The sequence below is a fragment of the Hyla sarda genome, chromosome 5 (genome assembly GCF_029499605.1).
Source record: "Hyla sarda isolate aHylSar1 chromosome 5, aHylSar1.hap1, whole genome shotgun sequence".
NCBI classification, from domain to species: Eukaryota; Metazoa; Chordata; class Amphibia; order Anura; family Hylidae; genus Hyla; species Hyla sarda.
The window spans coordinates 101,163,927-101,185,202 of NC_079193.1; the positions used below are offsets into that span (position 1 = coordinate 101,163,927).

General features: G+C 41.3%; 1 protein-coding gene across 7 annotated transcripts in view; it reads left to right on the forward strand.

Moving 5' to 3' along the window:
- Window positions 1-21,276, forward strand: part of RARB (retinoic acid receptor beta) — a 946,796-nt gene that overhangs the window by 436,106 nt on the left and 489,414 nt on the right. Inside the window, exon 1 of one of the 7 annotated variants that reach the window (XM_056519998.1) lies at window positions 4,200-4,219. The exons of the other annotated variants lie outside the window; for them this stretch is intronic. The gene's annotated coding sequence lies outside the window, so the exon portion shown is untranslated. Of the gene's footprint in view, window positions 1-4,199; window positions 4,220-21,276 lie in introns of those variants that run through there. 7 annotated transcript variants of the gene reach the window in all.

Below are 21,276 nucleotides of genomic sequence, written 5' to 3' on the forward strand. Positions count from 1 at the left end.
CAATGATTGGTGCCTGGCCCAATCAGTCTAATTAGCTTCCACCTGCTCCACGTCCATATAACCTCATTTCCCCTTCCCTGCTTTGCCGGATCGTGTTGCCCTTGTGCCTAGAGAAAGTGTTTACTGTGTTTGCCATACCAGTGTTCCAGACCTCTTGCTATCACCATTGACTACGAACCTTGCCGCCTGCCCTGACCTTCTGCTACGTCTGACCTCGCCTCTGTATAGTCCTTCTGTCCCACACCTTCTCAGCAGTCAGCGAGGTTGAGCCGTTGACGGTGGATACGACCTGGTTGCTACCGCCGCAGCAAGAACATCTTGCTTTGCGGCGGGCTCTGGTGAATACCAGTAGCAACCTAGAACCGGTCCACCGGTATGGTCCACGCCAATCCCTCGCTGACATAGAGGATCCATATCCAGCCTGCCGAATCCTAACACACATATGAGGTATTTCCTTACTCGACAGAAAATGAGTTCCAATTTTGGGGGGCTTTTTTCCCTTTTACCCCTTGTAAAAATGAAAAAATGGGGCTACAATAATATGTTAGTGTAAAAAATGGAGATTTCGATTTTTCGCCTCCATTTTGCTGCTATTCCTGTGAAACACCTGAAGGGTTTAAAAAAAACTTTTTGAATGTAATTTTGAATACTTTGAGGGGTGCAGTTTTCATAATGGGGTCCTTTGTAGGGGATTTCCAACATAAAGACCCTCATATTCACTTTAAACCTGAAAAATTCAGATTTTAAAATTTTCGTGAAAAATTGTAAAATTACTGCTATACTTTGAAGACCTCTGATGTCTTCAAAAAGTAAAACCCTGTCAACTTTATGAGGCCAACATAAAGTTAACATATTGTATATGTGAATCAATATGTAATTTATTTCACATGCCCATTTCCTTACGCAGAGATTCAAAGTTCGAAAAAAGCAACATTTTCAAATTCTTCCTGAAATTCTGGAATTTTTCACCCAGAAATGATGCAAGTATCGACAAAAATTTACCACTAACATAAAGTAGAATATGTCACACAAAAACGGTCTCTTAATCAAATGTATAAGTAAAAGCATCCCAGAGTTATTTATGCATAAAGTGATAGAGGTCAGATTTGAAAAAAATGCTTCCGTTCTTAGGGTCATTAATGGGCTCTGTCCCCAAGGGGATAAAAATAATAAAATATATTAAAAAAAGCAAGAAAAAGCAGCACACCAAGGTAAGTCAGCTTGAGGGGGGTGCAACTCAGTGGGGGACCCCGGTCACGGATCTCCAAACTTCAAGTAAAAGCAAGAACACTGCAGCACTCCAAGATGTAGAAAAATCTTGTGAAAAAATGTATTCCATCATAGGTGCAAAGGCAACGTTTCAGCTGCAAGCATGCAGCCTTTTTCAAGCAAATTACAGTGTACAGGTGGGGTTATAAATATGGTGGATAGCTTGACATCATCAGTTACATCATCAATTTGCATACAAATCAAAACAATGTTATTAGAAAGCAATCGCAAGTGCATTAAGATGCATCCAGAACATGTGCATATTGACGTCTGAATACAATGTTGTTATAGTGCAAAACAAGTGTACATATAAAATATAATGTGAAGAAAAGGTTAAAATTACGACTTACAGAGGCGGAGAGTAGGCGGGCACCCCATGACAAGTAAGTACGTGCCGATAGCACCATCCCAGTAGACGCGTGCACATGCCGGCGTGTCCGGATGTAAACAAAGACCCGGTCGGCAGTACCGATGTATGCGCATTAAGCAAAAATGCGCTGTACGAACATGTAATATATAATAATACAATATTATTCTAAATAGATACCGTATTTTTCGCCCTATAGGACGCACCGGCGTATAAGACGCACCCAATTTATCGGTGCAAAATCTAAAAAAAAATAATATTTTGAACCCAATAGTGATCTTCAACCTGCGGACCTCCAGATGTTGCAAAACTACAACTCCCAGCATGCCCGGACAGCCGTTGGCTGTCCGGGCATGCTGGGAGTTGTAGTTTTGCAACATCTGGAGGTCCGCAGATTGAAGACCACTGCATAGGAGGTAATACTCACGCGTCCCCGCCGCTCCGGACCCGTCACCGCTGCCCTGGATGTCGCTCTATCGCTGTCGCTGTGTCCCCGTCGCTCCGGAACGTCTCTGCTACCGGCCGGGTATCCTCGCTCTCCGTCACCACCATCACGTTGTTACGCACCCTGACGCACGTACGTAATGACGAGGAAGGAGAGCGCTGGCCATACAAGGGATCCCTGAACAGAGAAGACACAGAGGAGGCAGGTAAGGTCCCTCCCGGTGTCCTGTAAGTACTAACCCGGCTATTCGTGGCGGTCCCGAACAGCCCGACTGAACAGCCGGGTTAGTGTCACTTTCGCTTGAGACGCGGCGGTCAGCTTTGATCACCGCGTCTGAAGGGTTAATACAGGGCATCACCGCGATCGGGGATGTCCTGTATTAGCCACTGGTCCCGGCCGTTGATGGCCGCAGGGACCGGCGCGATAGGTGTGTATTCGCCGTATAAGACGCACCGACTTTCCCCCCCCCCCCCCCCCTTTTTTGGGGAAGAAAAAGTGCGTCTTATACGGCGAAAAATACGGTAGTTGGCTTTGCTTTACAATATGATTTTAACAAAAAGTTCCAGTCCCTTCAACTATAAACAAGATGTAAGATGCCACTACTATTATGAAATATCTTTGCCTTCAAGGTATATAATTGGTCTCCAAAAATTTTAGGGAGCAGTTTGGAATCTACATGAATACCAGAACTCACTGTTTTCCTGCAGAACATTGCCCAGAACATCACACTGCCTTTGCTCACCTGTCTTCTTTGCTTAGTGCATCCTGGTGCCATCTGTTCCCTATTGAAGCAACATACATACACCCATCTGTCTACATGCTTTAATAGAAAATGGAATTCATCAGACCATGCCACCTTTTTCCATTGCTTCATGGTCCAGTTGGGATTCACATGCCCATTTTAAGGGCTTTCACAGGTGGAGAGGGCATCAGCATGGACACTCTGTCCAGTCTGTGGCTTTGTAGTCCCAGATGCAAGCAGCAATGCATTTTTTTTTTCTGACACCTTTTTGTCAAAGCTAGCATTGCCTTTTTCAGCTAATTGTGCTAGACACACTGTTGTGATATGGGTTGGCATTTGTTTCCCATGCACATCAGTGAGCCTCAGGCACCAATGACCGAAATATTGCTTACTTTTTAAGTCTGTCTATTATTTAAAAAAATAATGATCCTTTGTCAGATATTGAAAATGTCATTAAATTACAAATTATAGATGGAATTAATGTTGTGGTGATGTTATAGACCAGTGCTTCCTAAAGTATGTGATACTGCCCCTCTGGGGGATGCATGAATCATCCAGGATGGTATTAGTAGCTCTGGGTATTATTGGGGCAGTTGAGTAAAAAAATGCCCTGTTTGGACATTGCTTGCTCAGGCAACTACTGACTGAAGCATCATACTACTGTGGCCAGTGATTGGCTGATTAGGGCAGTTTCTGTGGAGACAAAGTGATACCAGAATCTACACAGCCGCATCTACACTGCCGCTGCAGGAGCTCAAGATAGGGGAGTATAGCTTTTTTTATTCTTTTTTCACTACCACCAGGCATGGATCACCGGACAACTCCTTTAATATGAAATACATACCGTCATTTCAGAATATAAAGTGCACTTTTTAGTAAGAATAAATCTTGCTAAAACGGGGCAGGAGGGGAAGCCGTGTGCACATATCATCCAGCTTCCTTCTACAAGAAGCAAAACATAGATGACCAGCAGGGAAGGTGAAGGCCTAAGACATCGACAGGACCATTGATGATGTGAAAACCTGATCAGTCACATGCCAATAAGGAGTCCGGAAAAACAGGACTAGAGCATAGGTGCTAAAGGTTATGCAAGGACTTGTTTTGATATAATTCTGTGTGTGCAGCAGAGCTGTATATGTAGGTATGTCTGTACAGGCTTGTAGTTCGGGTGATACCGATGAAAATGATACCTATCACCACCAGATCTTTGACTCTCTTCGTCCTTTATGCTTCTTTTACAGTATATACAAATCATCAGACTTAGTGTGTGGAGGGCGTTCCCAAGAAAAGCCCCCCGCACATACACCGAAAAAAACATAACAGATGGAGAGCCACGTGTCTGGTGGGGGGTATCATTTTCATTAGTAACAGCCTCACTACAAACTTGTGCCAACAGGTTAGTGCAGTTTTTTTTATTGCTATATTTTTTAATAGTCTACAAAGCAGAAGTATGTTGATAGGAAAAGCTTTTTAATAGCCTATCTTTATGTCCTGTAAACTCTTGTAAACCTGAACTACTATGCATGTCATAGTCTCAATACAAATTTTGGAAACTACACCCCTCATGTAATGTAATAAGGGGTGCGGTGAGCCTTTACCCAGGTGTCTGACAGATTTTTGGAACAGTGGTCCATGAAAATGAAAAATTAAATTTTTAATTTGCACAGCCCATTGTTCCAAAGATCTGTCAAATGCCAATGGGGTGTAAATACTCACTGCACCCCTTATTAAATTCTGTGAGGGGTGTAGTTTCCAAAATGGAGTCACATGTGTGTCCATTGTTCTGGCACCACGGGGGGGCTTTGTAAACGCACATGGCCCCTGACTTCCATTCCAAACAAATTCTCTTTCCAAAAGCTGAATGGCGCTCCTCTTCTGAGCATTGTAGTGCACCAGCAGAGCACTTGACGTCCTTACATGGGGTATGTCCATACTCAGAAGAAATGGGGTTACAAATTTTGGGGGTCATTTTCTCCTATTACCCCTTGTAAAAATGTAAAATTTGGGGAAAAAAATGCATTTTAGTGAAAACAAGTTTTTTCATTTACAAATCCAACTTTAACAAAAAGTCGTCAAACACCTGTGGGGTGTTAAGGCTCACTGTACCCCTTGTTATGTTTCTTAAGGGGTGTAGTTTTAAAATAGTATGCCATGTGTTTTTTTTTTTGTTTTGTTTTTTTTGCTGTTCTGGCACCACAGGGGCTTCCTAAATGTGACATGCCCCCCAAAAACCATTTCAGCAAAATTTGCTTTCCAAAAGCCAAATGTTACTCCTCTTCTGAGCATTGTAGTTCGACCCCAGAGCATTTTACATCCTAACATGGGGTATTTCCATAAGAAGATATGAGGTTCAAAATTTTGGGGGGCATTTTCTCCATTACCCTTTGTAAAAATGGTAAATTTGGGGGGGAAAACTGCACTTTAGTAAAAAAAAAAAAAAAAAAAAATATTTTCACATCCGACTTTAACGAAAAGTCGTCAAACACCTGGGGGGGTGTTATGGCTCATTAGACCCCTTGTTACGTGCCTTGAGGGGTGTAGTTTCCAAAATGGTATGCCATGTGGGGGTTTTCTGCTGTTCTGGCACCAAAGGGGCTTTTCTAAATATGACATGACCCCCCCAAAACCATTTCAGAAAAATTCACTCTCCAAAATCCCATTGTTGCTCCTTCCCTCCTGAGCCCTCTACTGCGCCCGCTGAACACTCGACATACACATATGAGGTATTTCCTTACTCGAGAGAAATTGGGTTACAAATTTTGGGGGACTTTTTCTCCTATTACTCCTTGTAAAATTTCAAAAACTGGGTCTAGTGTAAAAAATGAAGATTTTGAAATTGCTCCTTCATTTTGCTGCTATTCCCGTGAAACACCTAAATGGTTAACACACTTACTGAATGTCATTTTGGATACTTTGAGGGGTGCAATTTTTTATAATGGGGTAATTTGTGGGGTATTTCTAATATGAAGTCCCTTCAAATCCACTTCAAAACTTAACTGGTCCCTGAAAAATTCTGATTTTGAAAATTTTGTGAAAAATTGGAAAATGCTGCTGAACTTTGAAGCCCTCTGATGTCTTCAAAAAGTAAAAACATGTCAACTTTATGATGAAAATATAAAGTAGACATATTTTATTTGTGAATCAATATATCATTTATTTGGAATGTCTGTTTTCCTTACAAGCAGAGAGCTTCAAAGTTAGAAAAATGCTACATTTCGACAAAAATATACCACTAACATGTAGTAGAATATGTCATGAAAAAACTGTCTCGGAATCAGAATGAAAAGTAAAAGCATCCCAGAGTTATTAATGCTTAAAGTTACAGTGGTCAGATGTGCAAAAAATGGCCGGGTCCTTAAGGTGAAAATGGTCTGAGTCCTTAAGGGGTTAAATGAAATGAACCGCTATGGCAGGAGACCCAGGTGGACCCCACTGCTGACCCAGAGATATAAAAAAGCAAGACTACATTTTGCCAAACTGAACTTGAGTAAACCAAAATCCTTCTGGGAAAACGTCTTGTGGGCAGATGAGACAAAGATAGAGCTTTTTGGTAAAGCACATCATTCTACTGTTTACCGAAAACAGAATGAGGACTACAAAGGAAAGAACACAGTACCTACAGTGAAATATGGTGGAGGTTCAATGATGTTTTGGGGTTGTTTTGCTGCCTCTGGCACTGGGTGTCTTGAATGTGTGCAAGGCATCATGAAATCTGAGGATTACCAACGGATTTAGGGTCGCACTGTGCAGCCCAGTGCCAGAAAGCTGGGTTTGCGTCCGAGATCTTGGGTCTTCCAGCAGGACAATGACCCCCAACCATATGTTAAAAAGCACCCAGAAATGGATGGTAACAAAACGGTGGAGAGTTCAGAAGTGGCCAACAATGAGTCCAGATCTAAATTCTATTTAGATAACACCTGTGGAGAGATCTTAAAATTGCTGTTGGGAAAAGGCGCCCTTCCAATAAGAGAGACCTGGAGCAGTTTGCTATGGAAGAGTGGTCTAACATTCCGGCTGAGAGGTGTAAGAAGCTTATTGATGGTTATAGGAAGTGACTGATTTCAGTTATTTTTTCCAAAGGGTGTGCAACCAAATATTAAGTTAAGGGTGCCAATAATTTTGTCCAGACCATTTTTGGAGTTTGGTGTGACATTATGTCCAATTTGCTTTTTTTTCCTCCCTTTTTTGGTTTAGTTCCAATACACACAAAGTGAATAAACATGTGTATAGCAAAACATGTGTTACTGCAATCCTTTTCTGTAAGAAATACTTCATTTTCTAGAAAAAATGGCAACATTTTCGGCCATGACTGTATAAGGGAGCAAGTGAACAGTGTAGTTGTGTCTTTAAAGGGGTTCTCCCTTGTTTATACTGTTTTTTGTTATTATGTTTGTGTTATGTGTGTATAAGTATGTGTGTTGTGATTATGTATATATTTTCTTACCTTTTGTGAAGGCTAGATGAATGGTTTGAGGTACATGGCTAAGAGTTTAAGGTGCGATTTGGCTTCTAAGTTTTCCAAATATCAATTGAAAATTGAAATTGATAAATTGTTAAACAAGTCAATTTCTTGGTGGTTGCACCTGACAACTTTCAGGACTTAAATGGGCAGTGTCATTTGCGAAAACTTTTTATTTAATGTAGAGAGCAACATTATATGTATCTTTGTAATATGCATTGGTTAAAAATAGTGTATATTTTAGGTGAATACAATGCTGTCCAGGGCTGCCATCAGAAATTTTGGGGCTCCTTACACAGCTCAAGGCCGGGCCCCCCCTCCCCTTCTGTGGCCCACCCACGAGTCCATTCCCAGATCCCGCTACCTTACCCATTGTCTATGAAAAAAAAAATATTTAAAAACACAGGACAAGAAGAACAAGCCTTTTAGTTCCATGAGAAAGGAGGAAATACACCCAAACATATTTACTGTTAATGACCAAATCCTGTATACTGACCAATATTACCAATAATATCAGTAAACAAGGGAGAATAATACCGCCACACCATGACCACTACCATTATCACCACATAGTGAATGTATTAAAACCAGTGAACATAGAACAATATCCCCTATACAAAGACCATATAGTGGTTACCTTGGCTCTACAGACTGTATAAGTGATTACAGTACAGTTACATCTACTAACTCACAGTAGGTATCTTTGTGGAGTCGATCTCTTTATTTTTCTTCTCTGTTTCGCTCAGACCGCCATGAAGTCTTTTTACAACCATGACTTATCTCCACAAAATCTGCCAGACAACAAACATATTAGGCTTCGCACTATTTCAGCACATTCCCCACCTGTTTCCTACACTCAGTGCCCCAAATATGGCCCCCTTGGTGGCCTGCATAGTATGATGAAGTAGGTTAGTGTAATGGGGAGAAAGGTTAGGGAGATTGGGTGGTGATAGGTCAGTAATTTCTACTCCCCTATTAGGTAATGCCCCAGTAGGTAGGTAAGGAATCCTCCTATAAGGTAGAATCCCCCAGTTGGTTGCTAATGCCTCCAGTAGGTAGGTAAATAATGCCCCCAGAAATGCTCCCAGGTAGGTAATGTACCCAGTAGGTTAGTAGTAGGTAATGCCCCCAGTAGTTAGCAGGTAATGCCCCCAGTAGGTAGCAGGTAATGCCCCAAGATAGGTTGTAGGTAATGTCCCCAGTAGGTACGTGCCCCCAGGTAGGTAATCCCCCCAATAGATAGTGCCCCCAGTAGGTAGTTTCTCCAGGTAGGTAATGCCCCCAGGAAGGCATTGCCCCAGTAGGCAGTGGCTACCCCTGGCAGCAGCTATGATGAATTTAAAGTGCCTGCGGCCCGTCGTGTCGTCTAAGTGAGTAGAGGCATCATTGGAAGGAGTGGGTAGACTTATGGTTAGGGGCTGGTGGCAGGCCCTCTTTCTGGCCCGGCCCAATGTTTAAGTAGGCTGAAAGTACATTAAAGAAACAAAAGGAGCTGGCAGTGGCGGGCCCACCCTCAGGCCTGGGCCCTCAGGCAGTACACAGGCGCCCGACCTGTCAGTTTGCCCATGGATATAGGATGGATATATATGAGATATATAGATGGACAGAAAGATAGATTAAATTAAAGTGATGAAAGAAGTGCAGATTTATTGCATCACCAGTGTACACAGACAGCTATGTTTTGGATAGCCTTTTGCCGCCATTTGAACTGGCAAATGGCGGCGAGAAGCTGACCGAAATGTAGCTGTCTGTGTACACTGGTGATGCAATCAATCTGCACTTTTTTCATCACTTTAATTTGTGTGCTGCGGTATTCTACTTTTTTTTTTAAACTGAGCCGCTTACTAAGGCTCTATTTCTGTGAGCACTGCTACAATTTTGGCAAGGTATTTCGGGTGTTGTTTTCCTTGTATATGTTAGATAGATAGTTATGAGATAGATAGATGGATGGATAGATACAAATGTTCAGAAGAACAGCACATCCACTCAAGATCCAGTATCCAAATATTCAGATTCGGTGCACGCCATCATATGGTTACTGGTCAGGGAATCCAGACATCACTCCAAAGGAAAGGATCGCAGCACACAAGAAGTTCAATATAGTGCAGTGTTTATTCCATCCTCAGCAAACAAAGTACGACGTTTCTGCGGTCTCTCACCGGCTTTTTTTTATGCGTGAAAAAGGCTGTGAGAGACACGCAGAAACGTTGCACTTTGTTTGCAGAGGATGGAATAAACACTGCACTTTATTGAACTTCTTGTGTCTTGTGTTTTCGATCCTTTCCTTTGGATAGATAGATATAAGATAGATATGAGATAGATAGATAAACAAGGATAAGTTAGCCAGCACTACTGACCCCAAACTACTATATGGACCTGGCGTACAAGTGCACGCTGCTAGGCTAAATATACAGCAACAGAAGAATACAGCGGCACACTGCTAGCACAAAGATACAGATAAAACATGAACTGCTATACAGCTATAGTGCAAAAAATGAAAAGGTGAGGTACTCAGCTCACAATTTGGCAGCCAAATAGTTTGGACCATCATCGTCTCAGACCTTGCAATGCCTTGCAATGAACTGATTACACAGAGGCATATTCACAGTGTAGGGTCCGTCCCAATGAGGTCACCTTACCGTGGTGGGATGGTCTAAACTATTTGGCCGCCAAATTGTGAGCTAAGTACCTCACTTGTTCATTTTTCATTTTTTGCACTATAGCTGTATAGCAGTTCATGTTTTATCTGTATCTCTGTGCTAGCAGTGTGCTGCTAGATACATAGATATGAGATAGATAGATAGATAGATAGATAGATAGATGTGAGATAGATATATATATAGATATGAGATATCTAAAAATCACTGAAATAGTGACCATTTACCTTTCACTTAAACTGCAACCTGTCCCCCTCCTTCCTAGAGAATCCATCCCAGCGGTCTCCTGCTTCTCTGCTGAGGCAGCTGCAGCGGGTTGCACCGGGGCTCGGGCCCCTCACTGGGGTACTGGCTGTACCCCCCTGATGGCAGCCCTGATGCTGTCTTGTCCCTGCAGCAATTGCTTGTGTGTCTCTGTGCAGAGGTAGTGTGGGCGGATAACCAAGGCTCTATGCACTGAAGAGAAGCAGGGCCCTGTGCGCTAAGGACAAGCGGGACTCTGCACTGAGGACAAGCAGGGCTCTGCACACTGAGAACAAGCAGGGCTCTGTGCATTGAGGACAAGCAGGGCTCTGTGCATTGAGGACAAGCAGGGCTCTGCACACTGAGGACAAGCAGGGCTCTGTGCAGTGAGGGCAAGCAGGGCTCTGTGCACTGAGGACAAGCAGGGCTCTGCACACTGAGGACAAGCAGGGCTCTGTACATTGAGGATGTGTGACACGCCCCTTGCTCATCAGGTTAATTGACAAACCAGGACTGTGCACAGAGCTCTGCATATCCCGCCCACAATTCCTGTATTCTTTTTTCTCTGCACACAGGCAATAGCTACAGGGTCAACAAGACAGAATTTTTTTGTACCCCAGAACGTACGCCTTTCTAACCAATGTATATTACAAATATACATAAAATGTAATTAACTTCATTTTATAAAAAGCTTTTGCAAATGACAAGTAAATAAAGTAAAGTTTAATAATCTGCTGCCATAGCCTTGGTCAAAAATACCACAGGACACCAGATCCTGTGGCTTCCATTCCTTAGCATGTTGGAGCTGTTTTAGCTGCACAATATACAATTGCGTTTTATGTTACACATGATTGGTGTGTGTATTTGTGCTTTAATAGTTTCCACCAATAAGTAATTGCTGGCGTAGGATTATTATATTTCTTTAGTTTGGATGGCCATGTTTCAGATTAGTGAACATTGATTTTTACTCTTCTTCTCAGACTTGCCTAGATACTGAGACAATTTAATTTTATCCCAAGGCTTTTCAAAAATTGATGTCTTGTGCGTCTGTCTCATGCTACATTGTTTGCTTCTAAAAACAGTTGTTGAGATTTGAAAGCATTGCTTTTTTACTTTTACCTCTAATCTAATAGCCAGACTATGTTGGATAGCAACATCAGAATCAGAAAGCTCTTCATCATTTGCAGATATCTGATGCCAAGGATTTTTACTTTTTTAATATCTATATGATATCCCTTGTGCTGTTAGAAATACTTACTGTACACTAGAGATCTAATGCCAAGTATTTTTTTCTTTTTTATTAGCCATATGCTATCCCTAGTACTAATGTTATACTGGCAAGCTTTTTTGTATGTAGTAGGTTGCCAAATAAAACAAATGTATTATTTTTAATGTTTCTGTATTGAGTAATAAACGTAATAAAATATGAGCTCATGCGGAATTATTAGTAAAGGATTTTTATACAAAAATGTTTCAATGCAATTTAGCAAATAATCTTAACACCTAGAGTACACAGGGTGTCCCTGTACGCCCTGGCACGTGGCACACCATGATGTACACGTACGGACTATGAAATGAGACAGGGACCTGCTGCTAAAAGCAGATATCAGTGATAACACTGATGCCTGCCATTAACCCTTCAAATGTTGTGATAAATATTAAACGTGGCATCTGAAGTATAACAGGGGAATTAAAAGACTCATAGGACCACTCATGGCACAATCGCAGTGGTCTGATGACTTAAGATGGAGACCTGAGCCCATCTCATCTGCTCTTGTGCCGCTCAGTGATATCGGTGAACTTCTATGGTGATACCACCGATACCACCAATATCACTGCCTATGCATAGCACTGAACAGTAATAGCAATCTAAAAAAAAGTTTTAAAAAAATGAATAAGCCTCTCTCCCAATAAAAAAAAATCTAATCACACTCTTTTCCAATTGTACAAATGAAAAAAAATATATATTTTTTATTATTTACTAAACATGTTTGCTGTTTACCGTGTGTGAAAATGTCGAAACTATTAAAATATGTTAATGATCCCATACAAAAAATTATGTAAAAAAAAAAAAAAAAAAGTCAAAATTGATGATTTTTCATCACATCAAATCCCAGAAAAAAAGGAATACAAAGTCACTAGAGATGAGCGAACTTACAGTAAATTCGATTTGTCACGAACTTCTCGGCTCGGCAGTTGATGATTTTTCGCTCATCTCTAAAAGTCACATATACACAAAAGTGATACTGATAAATACAGCCCTGTATACAGAAAAATAAGAAAGTTATAGGGGTCAGAATAAGGCCATTATAAACAAACTTATTTTGTTGAAAATTGTTACCTTATTTTAGAAGCAGTACAATAAGGCTAGGTTCAGACTACGGAATCTCCAAGCAGAAAATTTCAGCTAGGACCGTGCGGACACTGCAGTCTCCAATATACTGCAATGTGTTCTGCAATGTTTCCACCTGAAAAAAGAGCAAAGACATTCTTCTGGCAGAATTTTCCAAGCAGATTTTCCGTTCACAAATTCCGCTTCACAAATTCCGAAGTGTGAATTTGTGAACGGAAACCCATTCACTACATTATACATTTTAGCAAGCGGAATTTCCACCTGCAATTTCAATGCGGAATTGCAGGCGTAAATTCCGTAGTCTGAACCTAGCCTAATAGACAAACATGTAAACATGAGTATCATTTTAACAAATAAAAAGAACATGTCAGTTTTAGTGTAAAGTACACTGCATAAACACAAAACCCCTGTAAGTTGAAAAATTTGGTTTTTCTTTTAAATTTCCTGCTACAAATGATAGTTTTTGTCTTTTGTACCATACATTTTATTGTAAATTGAAAGGTGTCATTACAAAGTACAATTGGTTGTGCAAAACCAAGCCTACATATTAGTCTGTAGATTGAAAAATAAAAAAGTTTTGGCTCTTAAAAGGAGAAGAGGAAAAAACTAAAGCACAAAAATGAAAATTTGCTGTGTCTTCAAGGCCACAATGGGCTGTGTTCTTAAAGGGGTACTCCGCCCTTAGACATCTTATCCTGCCGCTGGGACTCCCTGCAATCTCTCCTGCGGCACCGCAGTCATCTGGTGCATGGAGCAAACTTTGCTCCATGCTTGATGACTAGCGATGTGGCTTGACGTCACATCCACACCCCTCGTGACTTGCATTGAGGGGCATGGCCGTGACATCATGCTGCACGCCTCTCCGTGCACAGATGACTGTGGTGCATGTCACTCCATGCACCAGATGACTGCAGTGCCACATGAGAGATCGCAGGGGGTCCCAGTGGTGGAACCCTCGCGATCAGAAATCTTATCCCATATCCTTTGGATGAGCCTCCGGTGCCACAGCCGGTGTTCTAAACGAACGCCGAGTGCTGCAGGGAGATCAGGGGGGATCCCAGCGGTGGGACCCCAGCGATCAGACATTGTAATCCCTATCCTTTGGATTGGGGATAAGATGTCTAGGGGCAGAGTACACCTTTAAGGGCTTGTTCACATTGCGGACATGCTTTGCTAAAGGGAACTCCGTTGCTGAGTCTGTCTAGAGGATGGTAGTTGAGCAGGAAAAATACCAAACACCCGACAGTGTGTCCGTATCTGCCAGCTTTTTGTAAATGGCTTGTTTTATTACTGAATCCATGGGATTCAACTGGAAAGAATAATCAAACCGCTTGTCACTGGATTTATTAGCATTTTTATTGTGATTGTTTGGTTTGCCCCCTGAGAAGGTCCTTGTGGTTCAATTCCTGTGCACATTCCTGGGTATACCTAATAATTTCCTTGGGGTAAACTCTTTTTAAGAAGACATTCAGGAGTTGCTGGGCCTGGGTATCAAAATAAGAAATATCGCTATGAATGCGACAGAGCCTAACAAATTGGCCATAAGAAATACACTGTTTTACATAGTTAAGATAAACAAAACCCTCAGGTCGCCACCTTTTCTGTACTGGAATCCAATTCTACGTCCAGAAAGCAATGAGACAGACTCCCCCCCCCCCCCCCAAAAAAAAAAACACTAGTGAAAGTCATATAGGTATTTAGGTAACCAATAAATTCCCGAAATAAAGATTGCTGACCTGACCACACCACCACAATATCATCTATGTATTATAGGTACAATCTAATGTTATTATTAAGTAGATTTTCCACTGCATACATCTCCTGAGCCTCAAAAGATGTTAAATGTAAATTTGTGAAGGTCGGGGAGACCAGCTTCCCCATAGCCACTTCCGATCTCTGCCTATTCCATTTCTGGTCAAATTGTAAGGCATTTGAATGTACAAAAGTAAACATTTCACACAGAAGATCAAGTACCCCCCTTTAATCATGCCGGTGTCTCTGATCAGGTTCCTGGTAGTCTCTATACCCAACATCTTGTGAGATGCAGGTGTATAGACTCTCAACATCTTTACTGGCCCAGCTGTAGGAGTCATCCCAAACAAAATCTTTTAAAGTTCTCAGCAAATCACCCATATCTTGTAGGTAGAATGGTACTCTTTTGAGTAGGGCGCAAAGCATTCAATCTACGTACTGCGATATTGGTTCAGTAACCAAAGCCCGTTGGGTATTGGTTTAAGGGTTGTGTTTGTTTGTACTATTACATTTACAGTATAAATCTCAGAATTACTCACTGTGGTGGTCCGCAGAGCTGGGTCTTCTACTGCCTCCAGGATACCTACTTCAGCTTCACCTACCCTTTAATTTGCCATCTTCTCCCAACCCATCCATGTCCTCCGCCTAAAGTTTTGATACCACCCTCTGCTACAGAGCCAGATGGTGGTGTATTGTCCTTTCTTATTTTATCCTCTGTATCACCACCATACTTTCACCAGAGTTTTGTGGACGCTGTCCCCTTCGGGTCTTGTCGAGTCATATATTCTTATCAAAGACGTGTCCAGGGTCATAATCCAATTTGTCCCATAAAAATGTATCCTTTTTTTTCAAATTTTTTTGATCTATGTTTGGATAGGGATCAATTTTTTCTCCACTCTTTTTAATAATCCTCCTTATTGTGACTCAGGCAAAAAGGTTTTCAATTCCATTTTTATTTTGAGCCGGTCCTGTGTTATGTTGGCATATTCTCTTTCAGTATGGGGGCCATCTGGAGCGAGAGCTTGTTATGAAAACTTGTTGCCCGTAGTGCCAGCACTGTAAGCAGACAGGAGGAGGGACACTGTTTTTTCTTATAAAGTTGAACATTCGTCACACAGAATGATAATACGAGGCCTATACACTGGGACCTGTGTGTCAATCACACAGCGGTCCCAGTGCTGACATACAGGGGATAGGCTTGGTGACCGTGGGACATAGCCACGCCTATCCAACTGTTGCTGCCCGTAATATAAAGCATTTTTAAGCCTGACCAAAGCTGCTAGAAAGCAGCAAAAGGTACGCCTGAGTTGTAATTGTTAACCACTTTGTCAACCTGGAATTAGTTTATGTTGAAAATTTGTGACAGTTGTGCTTTAAAAGGTCTAGATGCTCTGTAACTTATATAAAAGTAACATTTTAAATGTAACTAAATCTTCACTTTTACTTACGTGTATGCTAAATCAGACAAATAAGGCTGGGTTCACACCACGTTTTTGCAATACAGTTCCCTTATCAGGTTTTTGATATAATAAAACAGATACCTCAAAACCTGACAACCTCAAAATGTGTGTACAAATTTGAATCCATATACGGTTTGAAAAATGATGTCCGGTTGCATCCGTTTTTTAAGAAAAAAATGTATACGTTTTTAACTTTTCATTCCATTATGAACAAAGTTTCACTTGTTTGTTTGAAATTCCAAGAAAAAAAACTGTGCAAAGTAAAAAAAAACGGTTCTAAAAAAACGGTTCAGTACGGTTCCCATTGACTTCCATGTTAGTATATGTATATGTTTCAATACGTTTTTTCACCCGGACCAAAAATCGTGGTAGGCTATGGTTTTGGGAGGGGAAAAAAACTGAGAAAACTGTTCACGATGAAAAACAGACACAACCTGATGCATCGTCTGGCATACGGTTTTCAATGGAGAGTCAATGCATACGGTTTTCAATACAGTTCTGTACGGTTTTCAAATTGAAAACGTATACGGGAACTGTATTGCAAAAACTAATTGAAGTCATATGGATTGAGTACCATAGAAAATAAACAGTGGACGATGTATAGTGTTGATCCATTCACCTTGTACTGTACTTGTAGAAGAAAAGTGTTACGTAATGGGAAATTTGTAGTAAATAAAACAAATTGGGAATACTTGTTCCTTTATTGTGGACAGTGACCATCTACAACTAAACCCACTTAAAAATAAAATAAATAACTAAATGTGTCAAAACATCCCCTTGTATCCTCATTTGTAAGTTTTTTTGTTCTAAAGTACTTTATGCAACAAAACTTATGTAAAAAGGAGGACTGAGAGGATTAGAGATGAGCAAACTTACAGTAAATTCGATTTTTCACGAACTTCTCGGCTCGGCAGTTGATGACTTATCCTGCGTAAATTAGTTCAGCCTTCAGGTGCTCCGGTGGGCTGGAAAAGGTGGATACAGTCCTAGGAAAGAGTCTCCTAGGATTGCATCCACCTTTTCCAGGCCACCGGAGCACCTGAAAGCTGAACTTACTTATGCAGGAAAAGTCATCAACTGCCGAGCCGAGAAGTTTGTGACGAATCAAATTTACTGTAAGTTCACTCATCTCTAGAGAGGATCAATGTTAGTATAGAGTATTAGGTAAAAACCTTTTTTCTGAGCTTTGCATGTTGCCTGGGAACATTTTCATAAGGAAGAAGTACTGGAATTATTTAGATTTATTTCAAAAGTTTTATTAAAGTTTCCAATTAATATACATTCATATATATGAGGTACACAATGTAACATAATTAAATGTACAAAAACAGATTTCGAAAGATTCAATACTTGGTCCCTTCTTTGGTCATGTATTTAAAGTGTTCATAGTAATTATGAAATATGGTATAAGATTTAAGATTACATCTCATGTTATATATTATCAAAAATCAAGTTTCATTATTACTGATGTTTGTTGTTAACAGCATGTTGTGGATATATGTTCAAATGCTATGGACATGCTATTGCTATCCCCCTTTTTTTTTCAGTAAAGGAGAAGCATGGAGTGGGAGCAAGATGTACACAGCACATTATAGTGCAACTTATAGTGGAGAGTTTGGAGAGCATACATAGAGGTTAATGCACACAGGCTGCAGATAAGGAGTAAAGCACACAAAAGGCAGTTTGTATGGGGAACTGCTTGGGCTGTGTGCTAGTGTACAGAGAAAGCAGAGCCTATCTGAACTCCTGGACGTACAGACTTTACATTCTAGAAGCAGCATGCCTGATGAATGAGCCATGAGTGGTTTGGAAAAATGTATGTGTTTGTGTGTGTGTGTGTATATATATATATATATATATATATATATATATATATATATATAATGTGCGTGTATATGTGTATATATATATATATATATATATATATATATATATAATGTATATTTTTTAAATGCATTATATTTATCCACTGGTGACACCCGTAAATTCCCTGTACTGTTGTTCTAACACGTTTTAACATTTTGACAGTATGAATGTTTTAAAGATTGCACATCATTGTAGTCAAAAATACCAGAAAGGCAATAACAAAACCCATGTGAACCCCCTCAACAAACATTACTTTTTTTACTCGACTAGCAAGGATTCTGTCGGTCACTGCACCTTCATCACTTTTATAAATGTTCTGTCTTGATGCTTCCAGCTAGATTGTTGTGTCTACATATTCTTGTACAGTATAATATATTTAGCATGCCATCAGTTTTATATTGACTCTATTCACACAGGTGTCATGGCTTCTGTTTTTTTTTTCATAGTTCATGATGGATATGAGAGACCCATTTAGTGAATCTGTGGGTAGTTTTTTTAGGCTTATTTTTTAATACAAGTGTAAACAGGTTGCTTTCACATTATGCTTTTGCTCCGTTAAAAGATCCGCTATAAACTTCCATTAGAAAACCCTTAAATAAGGCTGTTAAACGGCCATTACTAAATCCCATTCATGTCTCTGGTACTTATTGATTATCTCCCGTTATAGCCCGTTATGAATAACGGACGTTATTTGTGACAAGAAAAAACATCACATGCGCTAATTTTTCTTTCGTCAAAAGTAACGGGTTTAAAAATTTAAACATTGAAGTCTATGGCAAACGGATGAGCCTTTAATATATCAGTTATTACTTCTGAGCATGCTCAGAATAGGTGACATCAGCCGACTCCTGCAGTGCTGAGGGACTACTACTACTCCCATCATGGAACAGACTCCTTTTCATGATAAGAGTAGTAGTTCCCCCAGCTGCGGGAATCTGCCAGTGGCTGGGGAGGCTACATTAGTGTGTGTACTACTACCCCCATCATGGAACAGAGTCTGTTCCATGTTGGGGGTAGTAGTACAGGGGATAAGGGATTGATCGCACTGGGTCTCACTTCTGACACCCGATGCAATCAGCATTTAGAAAGTAGGGGAGCAGGAAGCATGCTCCGCTCCCCTGCGATGTACATACTACTGTGTAAACTTTCATTTTGAAATCCCCTGCCGGGAGCCCTGAATGGCCAGCACCAAGGATCCATTCAGGCCTCCCGGCGGGGTTTTTAAACTACTACTTTGACCTCCAAATGTATGCCCCCCCCCCCCATGCGTACAGTCATGACCGTAAATGTCGGCAACCCTGAAATGTTTCTAGAAAAGTATTTCTCAAAGAAAAGGATTGCAGTAACACATGTTTTGCTATACAAATGTTTATTCACTTTGTGTGTATTGGAAATAAACCAAAAAAAGGAGGAAAAAAAAGCAAATTGGACATAATGTCACACCAAACTAAAAAAATTGACTGGACAAAATTATTTGCACCCTTAACTTAATATTTGGTTGCACACCCTTTGGAAAAAATACCGCATTTATCGGGGTATACCACGCACCGGCCTATAACACGCACCCTCATTTTACGAAGGATATTTGGGTAAAAAAAGTTTTTTACCCAAATATCCTTGGTAAAATGAGGGTGCGTGTGTGTGCATGTGTATACCCCGATACACTGTTTCTGACCCCACAGAAGCCCCCAGGAAAGGCAGGGGGGAGAGAGGCCGTCGCTGCCAGCTTCTCTCCCCCTGCCTTTCCTGGGGTACAGAGCCCGCAGAGAAGCCGGCAGCGCCTGCTTTAAATCATTGAACTGCAGCGGCTTATCGGCATATAACACGCAGATAGACTTTAGGCTAAAAATTTTTGCCTAAAAAATGCGTGTTATACGCTGATAAATACGGTAACTAAAATCATTCGTTTCCTTTAACCATAAATAAGCTTCTTACACCACTCAGCCGAAATATTGGACCACTCTTCCTTTGCAAACTGCTCCAGGTCTCTCTTATTGGAAGGGCGCCTTTTCCCAACAGCAATTTTAAGATCTCTCCACAGGTGTTCAATGGGATTTAGATCTGGACTCATTGCTGACCACTTCAGAACTCTCCAGCGCTTTGTTGCCATCCATCTCTGGGTGCTTTTTGACATATGTGTTGGGTCTTTGTCCTGCTGGAAGACCCAAGATCTCGGACGCAAGCCTAACTTCCTAACACTGGGCTGTACAGTGCGACCCAAAATCCATTGCTAATCCAGATTTCATGATGTCGTGCACACATTCAAGGCACCCAGTGCCAGAGGCAGCAAAACAACCCCAAAACATAATTGAACCTCCACCATATTTCACTGTAGATACTGTGTTCTTTTCTTTGTAGGCCTCATTCCATTTTCGGTAAACAGCAGAATGATGTGCTTTACCAAAAAGCTCTATCTTGGTCTCATCTGTCCACAAGACGTTTTCCCAGAAGGATTTTGGTTTACTCAAGTTCATTTTGGCAAAATGTAGTCTTGCTTTTTTATGTGTCTGTGTCAGCAGTGGGGTCCTCCTGGGTCTCCTGCCATAGCATTTCATTTCATTTAAATGTCGACAGATAGTTCGCGCTGACACTGATGCTCCCTGAGCCTGCAGGACAGTTTGAATATCTTTGGAACTTTTTTGGGGCTGCTTATCCACCATCCAGACTATCCTGCGTTGGCACCTTTCATCAATTTTTCTCTTCTGTCCATGCCCAGGGAGATTAGCTACAGTGCCATGGGTTGCAAACTTCTTGATAATGTTGCGCTCTGTGGACAAAGGCAAATCTAGATCTCTGGAGATGGACTTGTAACCTTGAGATTGTTGATATTTGTCCACAATTTTGGTTCTCAAGTCCTCAGGCAGTTCTCTTCTCCTCTTTCTGTTGTCCATGCTTAGTGTGGAACACACAGACACATAATGCAAAGACTAAGTGAACTTCTCTCCTTTTTATCTGATTTCAGCTGTGATTTTTGTATTGCCCACACCTGTCACTTTCCCCAGGTGAGTTTAACCAGTTAACGACCATGGAAGTCTATACTGATTCCTGTAGCTGGGGACCGGCATTAATAGCCAACATGCAGCGATTACTGCGGCCGGCTATTAACCCTTTAGATCGCCACTGTCATAGCTGACAGCGGTGACTAAAGGTGCCTTTATCTAGTCCCTGGTGGTCCAGTGGGGTGGATGGCCCCACGGCAGCACAATCGCCCGCGGTGGGGGTGATCTACTGCTGAGGTAGCCTGAGGGCTTACCTCTCCTTCCACTGCAGCTCCTGTTTTAAAACACATTAACATGAAAGTAAAGATCGCCCCCCTTTTCCCAAAGTTTATATAAAAAATATATAAACATAATAAAAATAAACATATGAGTATTGTCGCGTGCATAAATGTCCAAGCTATAAAAATATATTGTTAATTAACCCCTTAAGGACTCATGACGTACGCGTACGTCATGAGTCCCGGTCCTGCGATATAACGCGGGGTCACACGGCGACCCCGCATCATATGGTGGTGGGCCCGGCGTCATAGTGAAGCCAGGACCCGCCGCTAATAGCGCTGTTAACCCTTTAGCCGCGCGCTCAAAGCTGAGCCTCGCGGCTAAAAACGAAAGTGAATGTGCCCGGCTAACTCAGAGAACTGTTCGGGATCGCCGCGGCATAATC